Consider the following 25,497-nt stretch of genomic DNA (forward strand, 5'->3'; position numbering starts at 1 on the left):
AAAAAAAATCAAAACATACTGGGCAGTGAATAGTTACTGTACATGGCTGAAATTTCAATATGGGAGAGAGGAGGGAAACCATAAAACAGTTTCACAGAATACAGGAAAACAGAAACATGAGGGAGGAAAAAGAAATGAGCCTTTCCATTTGCTGTTCCCTCTGCCCCAGTTATTTGCTTGCCTTGCTTCCTTGCATCCTTCAGTTCTTCCCTCAAATGTTACCTTCTCAGGTTTGCCATTTTTGGCTACCATATAAAATTGGAACTCAACTAATAACATTCACACTTCTTATCCGTTTTCCTAATGTATTTTTCTTCTGAGAACTTAAAACTATCTAATATGAAATATATATTACTTTTTAAAAATCTTTAATGCATCTCCCTCAGTAAAATATAAGCTCGTGGCAGGGCCATAATTAGTGACATAAGCTGTATCCATTGAGGAGTAGGAGCAGAAGCTAAATTGGTGTTTGGTCAGCTTTGGCTGATATAACATAATACAATAAATGGGGTAGCTTAAACAACAAATATTTGCTTCTCACAGTTCTGGAGGTTAGAAGTTTCAGATAAAGATACCAGTAGAGGTTCTTGGTAAAAGCCCTCTATCTGACTTACAGAGTACTGTCTTCTTGCTCTGTCCTCATATGGTGGAAGGAGACCTAACTAACTTTCTGTCCTCTTTTTACAAGGACACCAGTCCTAATCATGTAGGCTCCACCATCATGACCTCAGTACCTCCCAAAGGCTTCACATTGGGATTAGGGTTTCAACATGTGAATTTTGGTGGACACAGACATGCAGTCCATAACAACTGAAATAGATTACAGAATGAATGGATAGATGAATGCAAAGAAAAGAAACGGAGATTGTCAGTATAGTTGACAAACTTTCTTCTTACTTTTGGGCTGTGCAGAGGAGAAAAGAGATGTAAGACTCAGGGAGAAATGTTACCAGATTGGAGCAGTCAAAAATAATTAAATGAGGAGGTTCCAAGAAACAACAGAAGAGATGAAAGGTAAAAGCATGTGACTCTACAGAAGGTGGAAGGAGATGGAATCTAGTTACACTTGTGGGGATTCCTCTTTGCCAGGAGGAGGGTCAGAAACACCATCATGATAGTGGGCAGAAAAAAAGATAGTGGCAGTTACGAATAGGTCCACAGAGATGGTGGCAGCACTATTTGGGAGTACTGCCAAATAGTACTGAAATCTCTGATTTTGTCACAAAAGGAGAAAGAAAGGTTATCTGGTGAGGATGAAGGAATGGAATAGGACTGGCTTGGAAACTGCAAGAGAAAGAAGAAAGTTTTAAAGAGTTGTTCTGGGGAATAGGAGAGTGGGAGTTTGACCAAAAAGTTTTTAGTTTCATTGCTGTGCAGTGTTGAGAGCTCAGTTTGTGACAGAAGTTAGACATGAAGCTAGTTTTCTGCACGGGTGTATGGTTTTCACTGTGGACATGGATATTTTCATCTAGAATTAGGATATTCTAAGACAAGCATGATGGAAGATCTGCAAGGAGGCTCCTTATAAATAGTTATTTGAAGTGATAAAAAATAGAATTTGAACAGTAGAAACTTAGATGAACTAAATGGATAAGAAAAAATATAAGAAGTCAATAATAATAGCTATAATTTGTTGCTTACCTACTATGTGCAAACAACTTTTCTAAATACTTTACATATATTTATTCAATTCTTGTGACACTCCTATGAAGTAGGTAGTATTACTTACATTTAAAGTATTATTCTTACTTTAATTTTACAGTTAAGATCATGAAGGACATCTACATGTATACAGAAAATAAATGGCAAAAATGGGATTTGAATGTCTCCATAGTCTAGTTCTGGTACCTTCACTAAATGACTTTGCTACACAGAGATCCTGAGGTGCATAAATATGACTACTAATAGGGGAACGTTCAGCAAAATGGGAGGTTTGGAGATGTGCATTGGAAGAACAGGATGATTTAATTAAAATTTCAGAAAGATCACACTTTAAGGTAACAAAAAGGTTCTGTTCTAGGCTATGTGAGCTTTTTTCCCCCCTGCTACACTCCAATGGAACAATTCAACACTGCAGGTATAAAATACTTTACCTGCATTTATTGAAGATTATCTTTTCATGTATCATTTCTGAGACAAAAAGTTTTGATAAGACATTGAGATCCTAGTAATTTTGTTAAGGATTTTTAAGAAAATAGATTAAAGTATTCTCAGTGAAAGCTCCATGGGAGAGCATCTTGAGGTAACAGCCTGAAGAAATGGGTCAGACTGGGATAAAGACCAAAATCACAGAGTAGCAACATATGTTTATTTCAGGTTATGATAGATCACATAATTTGTACTTCACCTTTGTTATTTCAGATAACTAGCATGGAGTTTCAGAAGGTGATTTTTTTTCAGGATGAAAGCTTGTTCATGCAGGTATATCTTTGGCTCTAGAAATTACTGTCATATACTCAGTAACCTTTTTGAAAATTTGCCAAGTGATCATACAAATCAGGGTCATCTTTAGTGTTTCCCAAGAATACTGAAGCCACTCCAATAAATAAACTTCATGGGAACTTGTTGTTTTCACTTGATGTAATATGATTGGCTAACCATTGTATAATGTTTCTGTGGCTCCATGTTGCGTTCTATAGGGCTAGAGGAGGTGTACCACTGTGGTACAGTATACAGGCTTCCAGGCCTGCCTTGATAAGGGATCAAGCTTGGCCTAAAGAATGCAGTGTGGATGAAGCTTGGTGGAGAGAGATGAGTTATAAGACAGTACAGGACTTGTTTCCTTGCCATAGAAAGGAATATGAATTTTAATTTAATGATAAGAAGCAAGTAGAGATATAATATCTACCTCTTTTTATAGATAGAAAATGGAGATTCAGAAAGGTCCATAATTTTGAAGATGGGACTCTCATAAGTGGCAAGGCTGGACCTTATGCTCCTGTCTGCCTGATACAATGCCTATTCTTTTTCAATAACACCTTTTTTATCTGATACATAGAAATACTTAACAAATGTTTCTGAATGTACATGGGCTCTGTGATGTGGCAGATGGAACGTCAAATAACTGAAGTGAATACATTTTTAAAATACTTTAGATATATTTATTAAATACATAATAACAATAATATCAAGCTTTATTTTGATCTTTTAATTTTTCAATAATGTCTTAAATACTTTGCATGGATTATCTTATTTCTTTTTAATAACAATCCTGTGAGGTAGATACTATTATTATACCCATTTTGTATGACTATGGTCAAATATCTTCACCTCAATACTGTGAGGTAGGTATTATCATTATACCCATTTTATAATAACAAATATTGAATATTTAACAAATATTGTAAATCTGTACATGAAATGGGTATAATAATAGTACCCACCTCAGAGGATTGAGCTGAAGATATTTGCCCATGGTCATACACTAAGTGATAAATTCATAATAGCAAAAACTATTTCACCATTTACTTGATTGTCAAAGGGAATTCTGTGAAACCATGGTTTATTAGCCTAATTTCTGGTTATTCTGTGGCTAGTTGATTATAAAAATTTAAAAATAAATTTCATAGTTCCCATTCTTAATTTTCTACAACAATGCAGAGAGACTATCCAGATATGAATTAGGAGAATAATTCTGGAGAAATAGATGTCAGAGCAAAGGACTGTAGATATAGATTAGGACTATGTTCTTGTTGGGAAGATGGCCAAAACAGAATTTTGAGGATTCTTATTCAATTATTTAACATATATTGAAAATCTACTATGTTCCACTTGGAAAAGAAAAATTGGTGGGTAGGAGCCAACTAAGATTCACTAAATGTTTGTCTGTGACTTAACTCTTCTGAAGTTGTCTGAACCTTATATTCCCCAGAGTTCATTTTTTTGGTTGACAGAAATCTATGATATGCCAAATAAAGACTTTCTAGTTACTATTAACTTTACCTTGCATATAGAAAGAAAATATTACTCTTCATAATTTGTCATAATTTAGGATGCAATCATATCCCATATTTTGATCATTTCAAAATCAAATATATACTTGAAAATACTGTGTTTTGAAGGGTTTATATTTTCTTTCTGATAAATGGCAAAATAGTGTTGGTCTCAGGATGCTTGGTTTAGCACAGGCACATACATATTAACTAATATAAACAGCATGCCCAGCCAATTCATTTTCATCCTGGAACTATATTCAGCCTGGCTAGTATCGTGAAAGATGAGTAGAAGCAGTGAGCTGGCAAAACTGGCCTCTGCCTCTGGTTGTTAAACCATTGGCAGCTCAGGATGCATGACCTTTCAAATACACGCTTCTAATTCAGGATTTCTTATGGTGTCAAATAGTTACATTCTTCTATTTTAGTGTATTCGCTCTTCAAAATTCTGTTCTCAAAAAGAAAAAAAGAAATATAAGCTACTATCCTTTTGGCCAAATGTTGAACTTTTCCTTCTGTAGCTTTGTAGGTAGTAGATGGCAGAGTAACTGATCTTCCTTCTGAAATGAATTTCCTTAAGCAAAATTATTTTAAAAATATGTCTGGTATCTTTGTTTATACCTCAGGGTTGCCTAGCTATCAGCTGCATGCCTGCTTTTCATTGAAGCATAGGTATATTTGTGTATATACACGTTTGTATGACTTCTAATAGCATAGTAATAATTTCATGGAAGGAAATAGAAAAGAAAGCAAGAGAAATGTATTACATTTTTGTACTTCCTTCTTGCATTATTTTTAAAAAGATAAGACTCTGTTGCAAAATATAAACCAGTAATTTGATCATTACTTGTTATTCATTTGAACTAGTTGAGTCAACAGATAATGGACGGTGAACAGAGAGAACTCTTTTGGTAAGCCATGTAGTTTTTCCAGGGGTGATTGTTATGCTATGTGTATTTAGATAGAAGCTTTTCTCTGTATAATCAGCTTGCTGCTGCCCATTTTACTGCCAAACATTCCTTCTCTATGGTAGCATAATACTGTTACCAAGGGAACAGCTTATGGCCGACACATACAGTAGTGCCACAAATTAATTTCACAGTTATCAGGATATAAGGTGATAACAGTAACATAAGTTACTGTGAAATTACCATTATTCCCACAGAGTTACAGTGTAATTATTACTTTTGTGGTAACTAAGCAAATAATTCGCATTGTTACCACTGGATGTTTGTTCTCTCTTCTCTGTCTCATCCTCCTTCTTTGTCTTTTCCTTTCCTTCTTATATTTTACTCTTTTGTTGATTTAGACTCTCTTTTCACAATTACCAATTAATATAGAGTATTTTTTTATATTGACATTAAGAAAGAGTTTTATTGAAGTGAGGCGAAGGCATTTCATATATGTAACTCATGGGGATTATTAGGATGTTCACTTCTGTCAAAGATATAAACGATTAAAACAGTGTGTTGAGAGGATGTATTCAATTTGTGATCAATGTAGACTGGGAGATTCCAGTTTTATTTCCATAGAACATTAACTCCGTATGTCGAATAGAAGGATCAGTTTAATGTGATTAAAAACAGTGGAGAAAAATGAATGAATACCTGACTTCCCTAATTAGCTGTGTAGCTTAGGACAAGGAAAACAACTTAAGCTTTAGTACTTACATCTGTAAAATTGGAATAATAACAATACTTACCTAAGAGTTGGTATGTAGAATAAAAGGTAAGTGTGAAAGTGAATTTTAAACTGTACAATTAAAGTTGTAAGCTATTACCATCATTGTAATATAAATAGGGATACATCTATAAAATGGGGATAATAATTATACCCACCTAACAGAATTGATATGTGGATTAAAAGAGATATGTGTGAAAGTAAATTTTGAACGTAAAATACAGATTTTAAGCTATTACCATCATTTTTATATCTTTAATGGGGGCATCTCTTGATGAAAAACTGCCCTCATTTGGAGAAAATTTATGAAGACACTTCAAAACAACAATGGTAACACAGGGAAGAACAGTTTTTATTGAATTTTATTATAATAAAAATAGTATTTCATTATATCTAGGGTACAATAAAATGAGATGTGATCGTTAAAAAATAGCAGTAATTTTAATAGTGAAATTTTCCAGAGAAGAATTTTTACTGTTTTTATTGAGTATGTATATATGTTAATTAAAATTTAAGCATTGAAATATAAAATAGTAGTATTGGAGTGTGTATAGTATGTGCATTATTTTTTAAAAAGCTACAATGGTGAATGGATGTGAAATATGAATTGTTCACTATGTCAAAAAGTGAAGTTACAAAGACAAAGGTAAAGTTATAGAATGAGTCAAATTTATGTAGGAATGTTTGTTTTTATTATTTACTTTAATGTACACTATGATCTTTAGTCTCCATTCTATGTTACTTTGCTTTTTAAATGTATTTTATGTATTCTGTTAGTAAGATCAGCATATAGCTAACAGTTAACATCTGTCACTAAATGTGGAATAGTTAATTATATATTTATTTATCATTATAACAGTATAAATTATACACTTTTAGCATTTAGAAAATTGATACATGATAGGATAAAATAATTTGATGAAACTTGTGAGTAGACATATTTGTTGAATGAATGAAAGAAATATGGTGAATATGTAGTAAACTACCTCCCATTGCTAAATATCTTTTTAGAGAGGATAGGAAATTAAAAATAATTATTTTCTCACATAAATTTTTCTGCTACCCATTTTGAAGTTACCCAACATTGGTAACTTTAAAGAAGTATGACTTTAACTGGGCTTTCTGCTCATCCCATTAGTTAAGACTGTCTTCTTACATTATTTTTTTTAAATAAATAAGTAAAATTATTTTTATTTGTTACTCTTATTTGTTCTATACAAAGAAAATCTAATGTGATCTTCAAAAAGATACCAGAACAAAAAAGATTAGATATATTGCAAGATTGATATACAAAAATCAATTATATTCTAATCACTGACAACAAACAATTGAAAATTAAAAGTTAAAATCAATGCCATCTAAAATAGCATAAAAAATGTACAATACTAGGGATAAATCTGACATGTGAAAGATATGTGTACTAAAAACCTATATGCCCTGCCCTGAAATAAGTGAAGCTTGGCTTTCCACTCCTTAAGTGTGAAATATGTGTAATGATCTTTTTTCCAAAAATTGTAATATGTAAGGAGTTGGAAAAGAATAACTTTACAGAAGAAAAGCCTGAAAAATACTACCTCAGCCAAGCAATCAAGGTTGACATCAACGACAATAAATCATGTTGACAGTATATACCCTTAGGTGAATGGACTATAGGTCAAACAAACTTTTTAAAATAGAGATTTAAAAACAAAGCAAAAGCAATATATGTTAACTGTAAAAATGTATGATTAGTCTTTAACATTTTTAATTTGCTTTTCTATAATGGTGAATGATGTTGAACATCTTTTCATGTGTTTTATGCCATCTGTATATCTTCTTTGGTAATGTGTCTGTTCAGGACATTTTTTTTTTTTTTTTTTTGGTGGCTTATTTCTGTTATTATTATTGATTTTTGAGAGTTTAAAAATATTATGGATTCAAGTTCTTATCAGATATGTGTCTTGAAAATGTTTCCTCCTAGAATGTGGGTTATCTTTTCATTCTCTTAAGAATGTCTTTTGGTGTGGTGGCTTATGCCTGAAACCCGAAGTTTGGGGAGGCTGAGGTAGGTGGATTGCTTGAGCCCAGGAGTTTGAGGCCAGCCTGGGTAACATGGTGAAACTCCATCCTTACTAAACATACAAAAAGTAGCTGGGCGTAGTGGTGCACACCTGTAGTCTCAGCTACTTGGGAGCTGAAGTAGGAGAACCACCTGAGCCCAGGAAGTTAAGGCTGCAGTGAGCCATGATTGCACCACAGCACACCAGCCTAGACAACTGGAGTAATACCTTGTCTCAAATAAACAAACAAAATACTACAACCAGTTGTTTTAAAGAGCAGAAATTCTTATTTTTGATGAAGTTCAATTTATCAATTTGTTGTATTATGATGTGTATTTTGGTGTCATATCTAAAAAATTCTTTTTCTACCCTAGGGTTGCAAAGATTTTCTGCCATGTTTTCCTCTAGAAATTTTGTAGTTTTGTGTTTTACATTTAGCTCTAGGATACATTTCGCATTAAATTTTATATATGGTATGAGTTATGGATCCAAGTTTTTATTTTTGTTTTTTCATATGGATATCCAATTGTTTTAACACCATTATAGAAAAGACTATCATTTCTCCACTGAATTGCCTTTGCACTTTTATGAAAAACCAGTTGTCAGTATATTTATGTGTTTCTTTCTGGACTTTGTATTTTGTGACATTGATTTTTTTTTTTTCTGTATTAACACTGGTATCATATTATCTTCACAATAAGTCTTGAAAGCAGTTAGTTTTAGTTCTCAAAGTTAGTTTTCCTTTTTATAAGTTGTTTGGCTGTTCTAGGTCACCTGAAATTCCATATGAATTTTAGAATAAGTTTGTTTATTTTTACTAAAAGCATCTGCTAGGATTTTGATTGGGATTGTGTTGACCTGATAGGTCAATTTGAGGGGTATAAACATCTTAACAGAATTGAGTCTTCTGACCCATTAACATAGTATATCTTTCCATTTTGTAAGGACTTCAAAATTTTTTCCCAGCATGGTAGTTTTTAAAAATACATTTTTTAACTTATAAATAGTTTTAGAGTTGCAGAAAAATTTCAGAGACAGTACACTATGTAGAGATATCCCTCCACAGTTTCCCTTTATTTAACATCTTACATAAGTGTGCTTTGTCACAGTTAATGAACCAGCATTGATACATTATTAACTGATCAATAATATTTATTTGTATTTCCTTAGTTTTTACCTAATGTTCTTTTTCTGATTTAGAATCCCATCCAGTATACCAAATTATAATTATGTATTATATATCCTGAGGCTCCTCTTGGCTATGGCAGTTTGTCAAACTTACCCTGTTTTTGATCACCCTGACAATTTTGAGAAGTATCTGTCAAGTATTTTGTAGAATGTTCCTCACTTAGGATTTGTCTGATGTTTTCCTCATGATTGGACTGGGATTACTGGTTTTGGGAGGGCAAGCACTGTGATAAAGTGTCATTCTCTTATTTTAATGAAACTTTATAGGTGTTTTGATGTTATTGAGGTTTAGTTTCATCATCTGTAAAGTGGAGATAATGATAGTGGCATGTAGTAAACTCAAAGTGAGAAAAATATGTGTGCAAACTATTTAGCATAAAGAAGGTCTGATGCAGACTAAGAAGCTCAGTAGTGGCCAGGCATGAAGGCTCACACCTGTAATCCCAGCACTTTGGGAGGCTGAGGCAGCTGGATCATCAGAGGTCACAAGTTCCAGACCAGCCTGGCCAACATGGTGAAACTCCGTCTCTATCAAAATATATAAAAATTAGCCGGGCATGGTGGCGGGTGCCTGTAGTCTTGGCTACTCGGGAGGGAGGCTGAGGCAGGGAGAATTGCTTGAACCCAGGAGGTGGTGGTTGCAGTGAGCCAAGCTCATGCCATTGCATTGCAGCCTGGGCAACAGAGGAAGACTCCATCTCAATAAATAAATAAATAAATAAATAAATAAATAGAGTTCAGTAGCAGTATTTTTCTCTTTGGGAGATGGGCATCGCCATATGACTAGTTAGATGTTGGGAGTGTCTATGATTAAGGTCTTCTTTCTGCACTGTCTTCCTTGTGTCTAGTGGGCATACCAAAAATAGTTGTTAATTGAAATATCTTCACTCTATGCCACACTGTGACTATGCATAATAGAAGTTAGCAGGTGAAAGGTTCTCTTAGAATGATTAAGAAACATGAATCTGTTCCATCAGCTACAGCATTTAAAAATATAATTTTTTGTAATTGGTTTCTCAAACTCAAAATATTATGAGCACTGTTCTTCAGAGAGCAATAGGATATTCAGAATATGTTTTTCTTTTTTTTCCCATTACTGACTTCCTTCCTTTCTTTTTTTTTTTTTTTTGAGGCGGAGTTTCGCTGTTGTTACCCAGACTGGAGTGCAGTGGCACAATCTTGGCTCACCGCAACCTCCGCCTCCTAGGTTCAAGCAATTCTCCTGCCTCAGCCTCCCAAGTGGCTGGGATTACAGGCGCACACCACCATGCCCAGCTAATTTTTGTATTTTTAGTAGAGAAGGGGTTTCACCTTGTTGACCAGAATGGTCTCGATCTCTTGACCTCGTGATCCACCTGCCTCGGCCTCCCAAAATGCTGGGATTATAGGTGTGAGCACTGACTTCCTTTCTATATTTCTACTTCTTTGTCTTTTCCTACAATGCAACATAACAAAGACCTATTAAAAGATTGGTGTAGCTAAATACTTAAGTGCACAAATTTTAGTGATCAAAATAGTTTTAGACAGGTGTGTAAAATGCTTGTTTTTCTCTTTCCTCAGTGTGGGAAACTGAATAGGATAAATTAGGTTAGTCACTTCACTATCATTTAATTATTCTTTTTCTCAAAAGAAAGGAATTTTAAAAGTAGTAAGAACTGTTTCTGAGGTCGATTGATTCACAACCAGACCCTCACATTTTGTGACTAGACTTAAGCATGGCTTCCCTGGAAACTTTCTGCATTATCAAAAATGCAAATTACTCACTCCTTAAAAGTTACACATAGTACAAATTTAGCACATCTGTACTATAAATATACACTAGACCACAAAACTTGTTCTACTACTCTAATGTTACAGTTGCAAAAGCAAATCATTATGGTTTCTGAATTAAGTAGAGGTTTCAGTGGTTTTAATTTTATGAAGATGTTTTCTGTCCTGAATTGTAATGGGAGTCTAGTAATTCTTAACTGGGGTACTGGGTGTTCCTTTCTTTTGGGGGACATTTGGAAATGTATAGAGACATTTTTAGTTGTCACAATGATTGGCAGATCCTCTGACATTTGATAGGAAGTTGTCAGAAACACAATACATCCCACAGTGTTGTGGAAAGCATTTCATAAAAGGGAAGAATTAAATATTCCTTAAAAAATGTGAACATGCCACTTGAGAAACTGTGGATAATCCTGATGTCTTATGAGAAAAATCAGTGTTTATGTACATTATGCATTAAACTCTTATTTAGACATAACTTTGGATGAACAGCCTTTTTTCTCACTGAGGATATAAAAATTAATAAAGAAGCTATAAGCTCAGTAAAATAACTTATCTATTCATAAAATGTATTTCAATAGTTTAATAGATAACTGGACATTTATTTTTTATAGCAGCTTATACTAAAGCAAATAAGGACATGTGAAAATTGTAGATAATCTTTAATCATGACTACAAATTTGATTAAAATTATCTGTAGTTTTTTTCCTAATTGAATCTTTTGAACTCAATAGAATGTCTTTCTAGTAATTCTACTTTTTCCAATATGTGACTTAACATGAGCCTAGTCTTTTGAAGAATTTTAAAGATGAGTTAAAAACAGATGTGAAGAGAGTAAGAAATAATATCCAAATGGTATGAGAACACAGAAAATAACCACACTGTTTTTACTTTTTCAACATATGGTATTATCCACGTTTTGCAGAAAAATAGAATGTATTCAAGAAAGTTTTCTGAAGCAAATGTCAGAAAAGTGAGAGAAACATATAAATCACATTGTTGCATACTATTCTTTGCCATCCATGAAAACACTGTATTTTTGTTTGCAATGCATAAATTCTGTAGAAAATCAGTTCTTTCTAGGGTACTGTGGTGTAGAATCCCTCTGGGCTTTCTATCATCCTTTTCAATATATTTAAGAAAAGAACTACTAGAGACTAAAATATTAGCATCATTGCTCTCCTTGTGCAAGAAAACTGACCTCTTCCAGCAGCAACTTTTCTGTGTAATAAGCATGTAATCCTGACGTCAGCTGGGTCTATGAGGAGTATTCATTTTTGAACTGAGACCAATTTTGGGACAAAATTGATCATTTTTCTCCAATACCAGAAAGAGTTCACCTTAGAAAATAGTAAGCAGTGCAGGGATTCCAGATGATTTCTCGAGGGAGTCAGATGAAAAGTTCACAATGTAGGTCTGAGGTTTCTGTTTATGTGGCTCCTTGTTAGCCTGTTCCTTCCCCAAAGCTGCCCCACCTCCCACACATACCTCAACTGCTGCTGTTGTGGTTCTTCTCTGTTCTTTAACTTGATATTTCTCCTTTGCAATCTTGAAGGGATTCCTTTTTTGTTTTTCAAAACCATCCACCTGTAAGTTTATCAAAGACTTAAAGCAATATATAAATTAATCATATTGTGTTACAGCTTGCTAATAACTAGCGGAGATCTGCTGTACTCAGAGGTTGAGCATGTTGATTTGATGAAGGGAGCTGCGTGATTTGTGCACACAGAGTCTTTCAGGAGGTATATCTAAGAAGATACATTTACGTTATACTGAATTTTATTATTCAAATATTGCTTTTGAGAAAATTATGAAATAGCAAAAGAACTTTGACCAGCATGAGGTCATATGGGCTTGGAAAGAAGTGTGGGAGGTGAGAAAAAAGCAGAGAAAAAACAAAACTATTTAAAATTTTGCTTAACATCTACAATAGATAATATGATTTATTTTCTGAAGGCAAAAGCCTAAAATTCATATTCATAAACTATTTCCCAGAATTTAAACTAACTAGAATTTACCATGCAGGGTTTTGTATCTTACTGATCAATAGTAAGCATGCAAATAATAGCTTATGGTTCAGTTTTACAAAAGAAAGAAATGCTGTTCAATGATTGATGCTCCCAGTATACTCGGAAGCCCTATCATTAAACTGTGTCTCATATAAAGCATTTCTGAGGGTGGGTCAGCTCATGTGATCAGTTGTTTGCTTCTCAAATATGTAATATATGGATAGTGCTTTCAAATTTTTAATACTGGATAATTACTAGGTTAATTTTATACTCAAATTAGGGCTGTTATGTGGATGTTAGCCAGATTCTGGGTCAATATGAATTTATTATTGAATGAAGGTACTAATATATACCCCAGTGCAGGTTATCTCTTGTGTTGATTAAGGTTTTATTCAGCCACAGGCATTTGCATAAAACAGCTTGTTCCCAGCACTTTGTAATGCCTTGATGGACAGTAGATCACATGAGATCACAAGTTTGAGACCAGCCTGGGTAAAGTGGTGAAACCCCATCTCTACAAAAAATACAGAACTTAGCCTGGCATGGTGGTGCATGCCTGTAGTCCCAGCTACTCAGGAGCCTGAGGTGGGAGGATTACTTGAATCCTGTGAACCAAGATTGGGCCACTGCACTCCAGCCTGGGCAGTAGAGCCAGATTTTGTCTCAAAACAAACAACAACAAAGAATAAAGCTTGTATTTTTGCCTTTGCAATATTGTGTTTCTTTCTTCTCTCTCATATGGCTTCTCCTCCTTTGGTGGGCTAAACTAGGATCTTACAGCCTAGAGCTCTGGATTTTAAAGAAGCAGAAGTAAAGGTTACCAAGCTTATTTAAAACCAGGTTCAAAACTGGTACAGCATCACTTCTTCCATCATTTTATTGGTCATTGAAACTCACAAAGTAGTCCAGATTTAAGGGAAGGGAATGCGGGTCTCAAGTCTCTGTTAATGTGGCTCCTCCTTAGTCTTGTTTCTTCCCCAAAGCTGCCCCACCTCCCGCCTCCCACCTCCCACACATACGTCATGGGCTGCTGTCACAGTTCTTCTAGATATCTTCGTGGGACAAACAGCACATATATACAAGGATGGGAGGGTTTGTCGGTACCGTCTTTGAAGAAAAGCTGCCACTTATTGCTAATAAAGTAGTTTTTACATTATGTTGCAATGACAATTTCACCTACCTACCTCTCTACTACAGTGTAATTTTTCTAGAGGAGGCTTTATTACTAAATCTTGTTTCTCGTATGTATGCAGCAGGTGACCAGTAAAGGTCAATGGTAGAGTGATCTCTGTGTAGAAGCTGTTGATTATGATAATATCCGTGTTCACATACACTTATATTTTAGTACTTACATGTAAATATCTTCAACTCTTTTCAAAAAAGAAAATTTTGAGATTAACTTGGTTTTTTAAAATGGTCTGTTGTTGTCATAGCCTTGTTCAATGGAACTTCTGTTTGTTCAGAAGTTCCCTTAAGATTTAGCTATGTTTTGAACAAATGGAGGACATCATAAAAATTGTAGAAGGATCATTATTTTGAATGGTGTGTCTTAGACTTGCAGTCTTTGCCAAGAATTGTTCTTTAAAGTTTTGCTACTTCTCTGCCTAAGGGTAAGTTGAAGTTTGTAAATAGACCTCTTTCTTCTTCTTCATGTATTACAGACTAGCAGTGGAACTTTGCCATGGATGACTGCCATTATTCTAAATGTAGGCTAGAAATGCAGGTTGACGATTTAAGCCAGAAGTTGTGATATAGCATCTTGAAACTTATTAATTTCCAAAGTGTTGTCATTCTGATCTACTTCAGTGTTTAGGATAAAAGTCTCACTTATTTCATTTTAGTTTAGATGTAGATGCAATTATGGCTTATTAAGTTATGCTTTCAAATATTTTCACTGCCAGTGTGAAGTATCCTACTGGGAAATCTGTGAAATAAGATGAGCGGCTTTATTTTCTTTCTGAATTTAGGTATTATTTGTGTGCATATATAACTTGAAATTTGTAGTAGTATTTTCTGTAATTGACCAAATGTTCAATTTTTTTCATTACTATTATATGGAAAATAGGAGGATGCATGAATATTTTAAGGACTGTTCTTAGTTCAGAGTGACCTGTGTGTTTTTTCTCAAAGCTAGAGAAATAAAGCATAAAATATGAAGCAATGCTTAACTACTCTAGAAGTTAGGAACTTCCATGCAAAAAAAGAACAATTTACACAATTTTCTCCCTCACTACTTATGTAAGAATTAGGTTTTTATTTCCACCCAAATTCTTTCAGGTATATGCTATATTTTAACAAACTTTACCTTTGCAAATTTTTGCTATTTTTAGGTCAAACAAAATAAGTAATAACTGCTTGTGGCCAAGATAACGTAAGTTAACTCATTGGCCTCAGAATGTGTAAATTAATATCGGCCTTCAGAAATCACACTCTTCAGCCTAAAAAGAGTGTCTCTCTTTAGGTGTAAACTTCAGGTGTCTATTCTAAGTTTTATTCAGAGATGAGCTAATAAAATAACTAATAAAAATATCTCCTCAGGTAGGGCCATCATCTTGTGTGTAAGCACATTTCCAGGATAAGAAGGATAAATATTTAATGTATGTTCCTTGGTATAAAATAAGATAATCTTTGACAGATGGTGGTTTTAAATGAGAACATTACAATAATTCGGAGTGGACTGAGCAGTTTTATCTTTGTGTCTTAAAATAATTCATTTACAAGGGTGATGTTTATGGTATAAAAGTAAAGGCCAATTACAAGTCACAAATGTCCACATTTTTACATGTCACATTTTTTCATCTGTACATTAAGAGAATCCATGAACTTCATTAGAAATATAAATTTTCTAAGGCACCAATCATCAAGTTTGTTAGAATTGGTAAAGTGTTGGTTACTACTAAATATGTAAAAGAGAAGGAGATGCTTTTCTAAAATTGCCTTTGTGCTTTTTAGAGTAATAGGATTTAAATGCCATTCATCCTCTATGATTGTCTTAAATTTACTGGGAGAGTTGAATCCCTTTTCGTTTTTTATTTGGCTGAGGTATATTGTTAACCTAAGATTTAAAGGCCAAATTGGGAAGATATCATTGTAGTCAAGAGTCAGTGACCTCAAAGAAAAGATAATCTTCCTTGTGGCCAGCAGAAACATGTATTAATAAACACGGGTGTGTGCGAAGTGCTTGAAACTCACTGCATATTTAGGTTCTCTTCATGTTTGGAGAACTGCTATAAAAACATATGGCATTGAAGACTGTTGATGGATGAGTGTCATTGCCTGTTGAAAGCTTTGAATCACAAATATGTGTGTAAGTAATTATTTTCTTCCATTTGTAAAATACCACTTTAAATATACATTCAAGTTGAATAATATGCATAACATAAAACAGTGATCCAAACTGATTCACATGACAGAATGAAGAACACACAGATAGAGGAAATCTGTGTGGTGTATATTGTAGCTCAGGAAAATAGATTTTTTTTACCTTTCTCATCTTCAGTAAACATTCAGCACTTTTTATGTTACATATTATCAAAATAACCAATGAAATATGCATAATTATTAAATTAAATGTTCAATGGACTTGTGTTTGAAGCTTATTCAAAACGCAAATACATTTTGCTGTGCTGCTGTTTTTATCTTTCTACAAATTAAAGTTTGTATTTGCTATATTCTCATTTAATGATTTTACTAAACAACAAGATGTGAATAATTCTCATTAGACAGCAAATAATAAATGTATTTGTATTTATTAAAATCAGAACACCATGAAATTATAAAAAAATTATATTTTACAAATAGCTTATTGTCTTTCTTACTTTTAAGCACATTATATCCTGACACAAAAGTAACCAATGCAGGGATTGTTTTCCTAACTGCTGTTTGTCATTAAAATTCTTCTGAGGCCAGGCGCAGTGGCTCAAGCCTGTAATCCTAGCACTTTGGGAGGCTGAGGTGGGCGGAGCACTTGAGGTCAGGAGTTTGAAACCGGCCTGGCCAACACGGTAAAACCCGGTCTCTACTAAAAATACAAAAAATTAGCCTGGCGTGGTGTCAGGAACCTGTAATCCCCATTACTCAGGAGGCTGAGGCAGGAGAATTGCTTGAACCCGGAAGGCGGAGATTGCAATGAGCTGAGATCAAGCTATTGCACTTCAGCTTGGGCGACAGAGTGAGACTCTGTCTCAAAAAAAAAAAATGAAAAAATTCTTCTAGACATACATTTTTATGTATTGCCTACCTTTGTTAGTGTCTCTTTGACACTATACAAAATGGAGACCTTAAGCAATTGATATGGATGGCAGTCAAAATCACAGTCTCATAACAATGTCACAATGGATAGCATTTATCACTCCAGTTAATCTGTTAATATGCATCCCTCACATGTTTTTCACAGTAGTTAGAAGACACCTTCTGAAAAGGAAGTTAGAGAGAGGTAGGTAGATCTGAACACAGATCATCTATGAGAGAGAGTGCTGCCATACTGTGCATCTAAGTTTTAGGAAATAGAAACTGGATTTCCTTTCTTGGTAAAGCAATTGCCTGTTGTATTCAATGAGAACCACCCAGAACACATTTTGTACTATGCTTCTTGAGAAAGACAGTTTAGTCTTATAAAACTTCATATATTTACATTTTAAAAAAACTCTTAGAGACTTAAGTGTGTTCTCTTGTTCTTTATGTCCTCTTCATCTAGAGGTCTACTTCACAGATCCCCTTGAGCTTCTTACCATGGAATCTTGGTTACTAAAGAGATGTCTACACTCTCAACTGTTGGTATAAAGAGCTGAGAAATGGGTTTTATTTACACTGTAAGAGTAATTTTTTAAAAAAGGAAAAGTATGGTTTATGTCTAAGGAAACACTATTGTTTGGAGAGATAATGAATAGCAATTAGCAGAAACTGTCATGTCCCCCATTTTGCTTTTTGGTATTCTTCCTATATTGAACACTGCTAGTCTCTTTGGAATAGAAATTCAAATGAGGTCAAGTATTACACATTAGATGGCTGATAATGTGATTCATATCTCTTATAACCTATTACTTTTATTACTAACAACAAAAAGAAAGTGAGAGGATAATACTCTCAGTGTAGTTTCCTCCCTGCTTATTAAGCCAAGATATGTTTACTGCTTCTACCCTGAACTTGCCTCTCCTGAGGTTGCATCTATTGTCATGGGAACCATTATTTTATTAGAAGGATGAGAGATTGTGGGGAAACACTGATGCTTTCTGTTACCATGATAATGGGTTAATCTTGGGATTTAGGATAAATTACTAACCACAAGAAAGGTGTGGCCTTTCTCTGAATGAGTTGTCTTCCAAATCTACAAGTTTTTTGTCTTTTCCAGTTTTATGACCCCTAGTAAATGATGCCTCTGGATCTTTGATTGAAAATATAATAACAAGGCCAGGCCTGGTGGCTCATGCCTGTAATCCCAGCACTTTGGGAGGCCAAGGCACATGAATCACCTGAGGTCAGGAGTTCCAGACCAGCCTGACCAACATGGTGAAATCCCACCTCTAAAATACAAAAATTAGCTGGTTGTTGTGACAGGCAACTGTAATCCCAGCTACTTGGAAGGCTGAGGTGAGAGAATTGCTTGAACCCATGAGGCAGAGGTTGCAGTGAGCTGAGATCATGCCACTGCATTCTAGCAGGAGAATGTGTCTCAAAAAAATAAATAAGTGAGTAAATAAGTAAATAAATAAATAAATAAAATAACAAAGGTGTATTCATTCCTTTTTGGAAACATCCCTCTGGGATAGCAGTCCCTACTTGCCAAACCTGATAAAGCACATCTGATTTTCTGTGTATAAGTCATCTTGTATAGAAACATTACTTTTAAATAGGATGATCAATGCCTATCCATGTGTAACTAGGACATGGAGTTCTTTTTCATTTTAGAAGAGGCCAATTATTTATAGCCATGATCATTCAAATGATAATTTTATCAAAAATCAGTTTTCTATCATCTTTTTCTGTTCAACAACTTTGGCTCTGTAAGAAATAGAAAGGGGACATTTGAGAGATGAGTAACACAGGGATTATAAAAGCTAGCATTTGGTGCTTCTCTCCAACACACTCCTACCCCCTACTTTCAGAATTCTTCAGTGCCCACCACAGTATTGCACATTTCCCCAGGACTGTGCCTTCACTATGTTGGCTCACATTTTATATTTTACTCAAAAAGAACCATGGTATCACCCTGATGATACTGCCACCTGATATCCAGGAAATACTTTCTCGGTCCTAACTCCTACAGACAAACGTAACAAAGGAGTTTGACCACTTATTCTGTCAAAGGTTTCAAAGGAAAATAATTTACTCTTTATAAATGACTGAAGACATTTGATGAATACTATTAAAGATAGAAGGGATTTGCATATAAAGTAGCACTGAATTCGTGGTCTATTTCTGAGTTGTCCTTTTCATCCATTGGTCTTGCCTTTATACTACTTTTACCTTCTGTGCTTTTATTGAATGTTTTAACTGTAAGCAGGGAAATGAATAAAATGAGAGGACAGTTTGAAAAGATGGGAAGTAAAGTGTGTATGTACGGCAGTGCCCCCAGCAAATGTGTAATTCCCAGTCCTCTACCTGCAGATAGAGAGGGGCTCACTGTGATGGGGTCCCATGATCCAGGAAAGGCAGCTGCGTGGGATGTGGACTTCCATAGAGCATGCTCCAAGCAAGGTCACTGTGACTGCTGTCCGTTGTGCTGCAATGACAGCTGTCTGGGGCCACAGAAGAAAATGGGATGTTGGGTTTGAAAGAAACGTAAAACTGTAGAGAAATGGAGATAACAGGGGTGGTATAGTGGCCAGTAGCTCTCCCACTGGGATTTATGTAATGCACAGGGAACCTGGCAGTATAGACAAAGTGTTCTCCACAGACCTTTGTTTGCAGTGGTTTAATCATGTATCTATTAATGTGAGAGGATGAGGAAGAGAGACAGCAGAAAAAGGTGTCTGAGTTTACTTCCTCAACAACTTAAATTTTATCTTTGTGTCCCTTCATGGTTACTTTGTACTAATACCTTTCAGTGTTTCACTTCTTGGTCTTAGAGATTTATCAGTGAATAAAGGATTGGAATGAGACACATAGGCCTGACACAAAAGTGAATTAGTCCGAAGCACCATATCCCGTTTCTGTGTGATCTTAAGCAACTTTCTCAGTCTTTGCTAAGACTCCGTCTTCTCCTCTGTGGCCATGCATGGTGTGGTTATTGAGCTAAGCTGTATCTAAATTTGTAAGAATTTGAAAGTATTATTTAGGGCTGATTAACCATATTAAAATGCATTATTGGTATAGAAAAAATGTGAGTTGACTTGTTAAAATCATTTATATAATTTTTAGGGTTTATTTAGAAGATAAGTAAATAATGCGTATCATTTAAAGCTGTTAAGAAATAATTTGTACCACAGTTTTGGGAGATGTGTTAACAGATACTCTCAGGGACTCAGTGATCTTTATTGCATCATTAGGATCACATACACACTTAAACGTGATTCAGCTTGACACAAATCATTTTCTTTCAGAATTTGCAGGGCATTTTTTTCTTCCCCAAACAAGTCTCTAGTTGTTAATGAATAGTTTAATAATGTTGAAAGGATATTTCATGTAACTAAAGATATATGGAACATGTCATACAGTAGGTGCTTAATGGATGCTTATATGTAGACATACAAGAATGGATGAACAAATCAAAACATTTCCTGGGGCATCTCAGAAATAGTAATGCTTACACTCTAAATATGAAATAACTACATATGTCTAATTTTATCAAACGAATGGTAGTCTTAAAATCGTAAGTAATTTTTGTACCAAAAATATAAAGCACAATTATTAGTTTTGAGTTTTGTATAAATTTACAATGAATATTTCCTCAAAATGTTTAAACATTATGCTAATTTCATACAATGGATGGAAATAGAAGTCTATAATGGAGATACAGGTGGAGGTTTAGCCATAGCAGTGTAGCTAAGACTGCTGTATCATGAGTAATACAGTTTGTTTTCTTGGTTTTCTGTGGCTGTGTGCTCCAAGCAGATTGCACCATTAACTGTTGTGAGAGATGATTAGCCATGCTGCATTTGTAGTCATTCTGGACATTATGAAGCTTCTAGAATGATGCCTGTTAGTTATTTGTCCTGATATTATATGAAAGATATACTCATTTTCATTGTCTTTACCTTGATGTATTATTATCTTAAAAATATGATATTGTCTTTACCTGAAATAGCATCAAGCATCTTTAGTTTTCTTTAAATGTCATGCAAATTTAGCAACCAAATTTTTAATGATGAACACCCAGAGATACATGCAATACAATTTGTAGTAATTCTTCATTTGCAATTTGACAAGTTGCATGTTTCCATCTGGCTTCCTTTCAGTTAAAAGAAGGGACAGAATGAGGTTTTGTAGAGTACTACTTGCTTGGTAGAACTTAGAATATACCTCCTTCTGAGTTGACAGCTGTTGCAGTATGTTCAAGAAGTATCCATGATTTCTTCCCTGTGGCGTCACCAGGTGCTGTTGTGCCTGGAGGAGTTAAACGTGGCACTAACTTTTACAGATGTCATCATTGTTATCCACATGTAAGAACTCTCTTGATTAAAACTTTGGGCAAACAGCAAATCAGTAATTAAACTAAGCATTATGTTATTGTGCACAACTTAAAAAAAAATTATTGTCCATGAAGTTTAAAATAATTTTAGTGAATTTTCAATGTTCATGACATATGGAAAAGTTAGTGAATTGTCAACTTTTTTCTCAAAACAATGTTAAAGTCTTAATCATAGCCTTTATTTGTTGAACAGTTTTTAATTTTTTTCCATTTATGATTTAAATGCAACTCAGCATTTTGTTGAAATGTTTTTGTTAATAATTCTGCTTAATTCCAAAATAATACAAAGGTGATTATAAAAGTACAGTACAATAAGTTAATACTGTTTTTCCTCAATTCAAAGATATCATTGATTTAAAAACTGCCTTTGTGGGAGAACACAACTGCATTAAATGCAATTATCAAACATAACTTGATTTTAGAAGCTTCACTGAAATCAAACAATGTAGAAATTAAGTTATATAAGTAGCCATTATATATTAGGACCCAATAAATATTAGATATCTCTAAAGGTATTTTAGTCACAATTTATGAATAGCCAACCTATTGTTTATCCTAGAGAAGAAGTAACTGATCATGGTTCTACAGCTAGTAAAAGTTAGAGTTGGGTCTAGTTGTTCAACTTCTAAATTCTTATCTTTCCGTAGTACCAACTTGTTACATATAAATGAAAGTAAATGGTACTACCAGGCCAAAGTGAAAGTAAGACAGAAAAAACAAGATGCAACCAGGAGTGATAATACTGTACAAAATGCATGCAGTGATTTCTTATATACTTGATAAAGATGAAAAATAAATTATTTGATAAGTACTTTAGTAACTAATGCAAAAAGAAAAACAGAGAGCCCATTGCAAACATGAATCACTGGATCTATAGAGAAAAATAAACGAGCTCCTGTAGAAAGCTTCACGTTTCATGGTACAATGGAAATTTATACTGTGAATACTCAAAAAGAGGGTTATATGTAAGCAGGTACTTTGTTTTGTAATAGTAGTAGTTTTGTAGTAGCGTTTTATTTTGTCTTCTTGTGAATTTCACACACTAATGTATTTTTTCATGTTTACAGTCTTTTTAAAATTTTAGTCTTTATTTTCCCTATACTTCCTTCAAATCTAAGCTATTGCAGTTTGTAAGTCTTAGTGTGTGTGTGTGTGTGTGTGTGTGTGTGTGTGTGTTTGCAGAACTGTAGAGACAATAAGGGCAAATACTTAAATATAACTTCTTGAACTGTTACTGGAAAAGTAGATTCAAAATTTTAGGTCAATTGCCAGAATGTAATCAGTTATATGTTTGATTATTGGATTTAAAAATGCTTGTGAAATCATGTCAAAATTATTATGATGTTCAAAATCTAAAAATACTCTTTTAAATATAATGTTTTCTCTCAGGTTGTTTTCAATAGAGCTAATAACTTAAAAATCTCAAATAAATTCCAGGTAGTTTCTAGACTTCATGGGCTTATTCCTGGTGAAGGTTTATTTTTAAAACAGAATATTCTGAAAATTAAGATATAAAAAGAATTGTCATAAGGTGGCAGTATATTTCAATGCTAACCATCAGTATAGAAAGAGAGCTTGTTGCAACAAGTGATTCCTTAGCTAGTTTGAGCTCTATATGAAAATTACCCTGTAGCTTTTTTTGAGGAAAATTGAGCAGCTATTTCTTAGGGAATATGTGTGAAATTATCAAAGATACTACTCTTTTGATTTTCACTATTATTTACTGTTGAATAAGGAAAACCTTTTCCTTCACCATATCTATGCCTATATATAGTGACATAACAATGAAAATAAATATCTTTTGTTATAGTAATTGATACATTTAAGTGATAAGTGAGTTTACATGTTGTAAGACGTAACATTTTAGGTTATAGTCCTGTTAAATGTTGTATAGTAGTTATAACTTTGACTTTGGTAGCATTGAATGCAGGAGTGTTTTGACATAGTTTAATAAACAGCATTAGTCTATAGAGAAGTAATAGAATTTAAGCTTTTTAATGAAATAGAGTAAGTTTAATTTTTTGCCTTCTCGCTCATTAGCTTTGCAAACTTGAGCCAGTTATTTGGCTTCTGGATTTTTTATAAATAATTTGTTGCTAATATAATGTTTACCATGCAAGATTCTTGAAGAATTTAATGAGATGATATTTATAGGTATGCTTTCTAAATTTTGAGATGTTTTCTAATTATTATAACCAAATAATATATTCATTTTCTTTCTCCTTCCTTCCTCCTTCCTTCCTTCCCTCCCTCCCTCCTTCCCTCCCTCCCTCCTTCCTTCCTTCCTCCCTCCCTCCCTCCCTCCCTCCTTCCTTCCTTCCTTCTTTCCTCCCTCCCTCCCTCTCTCCCTCCCTCCCTCCCTCTCTTCTTCCTTCCTTCCTCCCTCCCTCCCTCCCTCCCTCCTTCCTTCCCTCCTTTCTTTTCTTCCTTTTCTTTCTTTCCTAGACAGAGTCTCACTCTATTGCCCAGGCTTCAGTGCAGTGGCACAGTCTCGGATCACTGCAGCCTTCTCCCAGGTTCAAGCTGTCCTGCTGCCTCAGCTCCCCTAGTAGCTGGGACTACAGGCACGTGCCACCACACCTGGCTAATTTTTGTACTTTTAGTAGAGATGGGTTTTCACCATGTTGACCAGTCTGGTCTCCAACTCTTGACCTCAGGTGATCTGCCCTCCTATGCTTCCCAAATTGCTGGGATTACAGGCATGAGCCACCACACCTGGCTTTTATTTCTATTTTCTGATGTAACCTTGCTTTGAGAGAAAAACTTGAGGTTATTGCATTTATTTGCATTATTACATTTATGTACTAACAATTAGTACGTAATGGCTAATTGACAGCACAATCAAGCTAGACCAGCAAAAACAAAAAAACAAAAAGCATGTCTTGTTCATCATCCATCATATATCAACATTAAAGCATTTGTACATTTCCTACCAATATTATGAGTGTGGAGGAGGTTACTAAGACCCAGAGGACATGATATCTGTCCTTATATACCTTACTTTTTGACTGAAAAAAACAAAACTAGAAAAGAAATGGGAAGACCTGTGTTCTAGGGTTAGCTGAGTTTGAAATCTTGAATAGGTCTCTGCGATTGTCTCATTTGTACATTGAACTTGATCATCTGTAAGTTCCCTTCTGGCCCCTTTTATCCACATAATATTTTGTGTTATGAATCTGCATATAAGTAAGCACCAAATTGCATGTTAGTGAGTGAACATACAGCATATTTTCAAAGAGAAGAGAAATTAGTGTAGCCTTGAGTATTTGCAGTCTCTGGCATTATTTGCAAGGAGCAGATTTGTAGTTGCTCATAAGTGAAAGGATAGTATTCATGACTAAATAATCTTGTCTGTATGATAAGTGAAAAAATATACATATATAACATTTAAAAGTCTGGAATATGTTAATTTTTAAAAAACTTTAATGTTATAAATAACCTGGGTGAAAAAGTAAAACATTTAAAATTTTCACAACTAGGTGGTTGGTAGCAAATAATGAATACTCAGAGAAGAAAAGACATACAGATAAATAATTATTGCAGTTATTAGTAGTTTCATCATGGAAAATGATATCCACACTTCTTATAGTATTTTTAGATAATTTCCCTTAGCATATATAACTTTTGTCAAAAAGTTTGAATGCTACTTTAATTAAAACTTATATTTGTAGCTTTGAGCCTTTATGAATTCTCAAAAAATACACTAGAAAATGTCTAACCTTGTAATAACAATGACAACTAATTTTCACAACTAGTAAAGTTCTAAAGAAATATATACTAAGTATACATCAAAAGAATTTCCATAAGAAAACTTTAAGCAGGCTTCATATTTTTGTTGTGCTTCAGATTTACATCACAAAACATAGATTACCTGAGACCAGGGAAGGAAAATGCTTCAATACTCTGCCTCTGCCTGAAGAATTAACACTTTTGTTAATGAGGAAGCTGTCCCTCTGTCTTCATATAGATTGTCTGTGAAAAACAGAGGACTTTTTCCCGGGTCTTCATTCTACTCCTTTTTCTACATGCAGGCAGATCTTGAAAATCCTAGAAAAACTAGAGAGAATGTTTTGGGAAACTAATCCAATCATAAGACCTTTATAGGAGGATTGCCTTAAAAATAAAGACTTTCAGGTTGTGTGATGCAGATGAAACCTGGCAGCAATGCCTGCAACTACTATCCATCTTCTAACATCTTGGAGCATTGTGAAAGATGTTAACCTTTATGATAAGTTCATATATATGCACAC

General features: G+C 34.3%; 1 protein-coding gene and 1 long non-coding RNA gene across 4 annotated transcripts in view; one reads left to right on the forward strand and one right to left on the reverse strand.

The window, feature by feature from the left end:
- Window positions 1-25,497, forward strand: part of DPYD (dihydropyrimidine dehydrogenase) — an 865,822-nt gene that overhangs the window by 122,182 nt on the left and 718,143 nt on the right. The gene's annotated exons all lie outside the window — the stretch shown is intronic.
- LOC105721412 (uncharacterized) lies at window positions 3,812-4,931 on the reverse strand. Its single transcript, XR_001108328.2, has 3 exons — window positions 4,780-4,931; window positions 4,554-4,634; window positions 3,812-4,385 (listed from the first exon to the last, which is right to left on the reverse strand). It is a non-coding gene; the product is annotated as an uncharacterized LOC105721412 (long non-coding RNA).

Source organism: Aotus nancymaae, unplaced genomic scaffold (genome assembly GCF_030222135.1).
Source record: "Aotus nancymaae isolate 86718 unplaced genomic scaffold, 86718_ANA_hifiasm-v0.15.2.pri h1tg000103l, whole genome shotgun sequence".
In the NCBI taxonomy this organism is placed as follows: Eukaryota; Metazoa; Chordata; class Mammalia; order Primates; family Aotidae; genus Aotus; species Aotus nancymaae.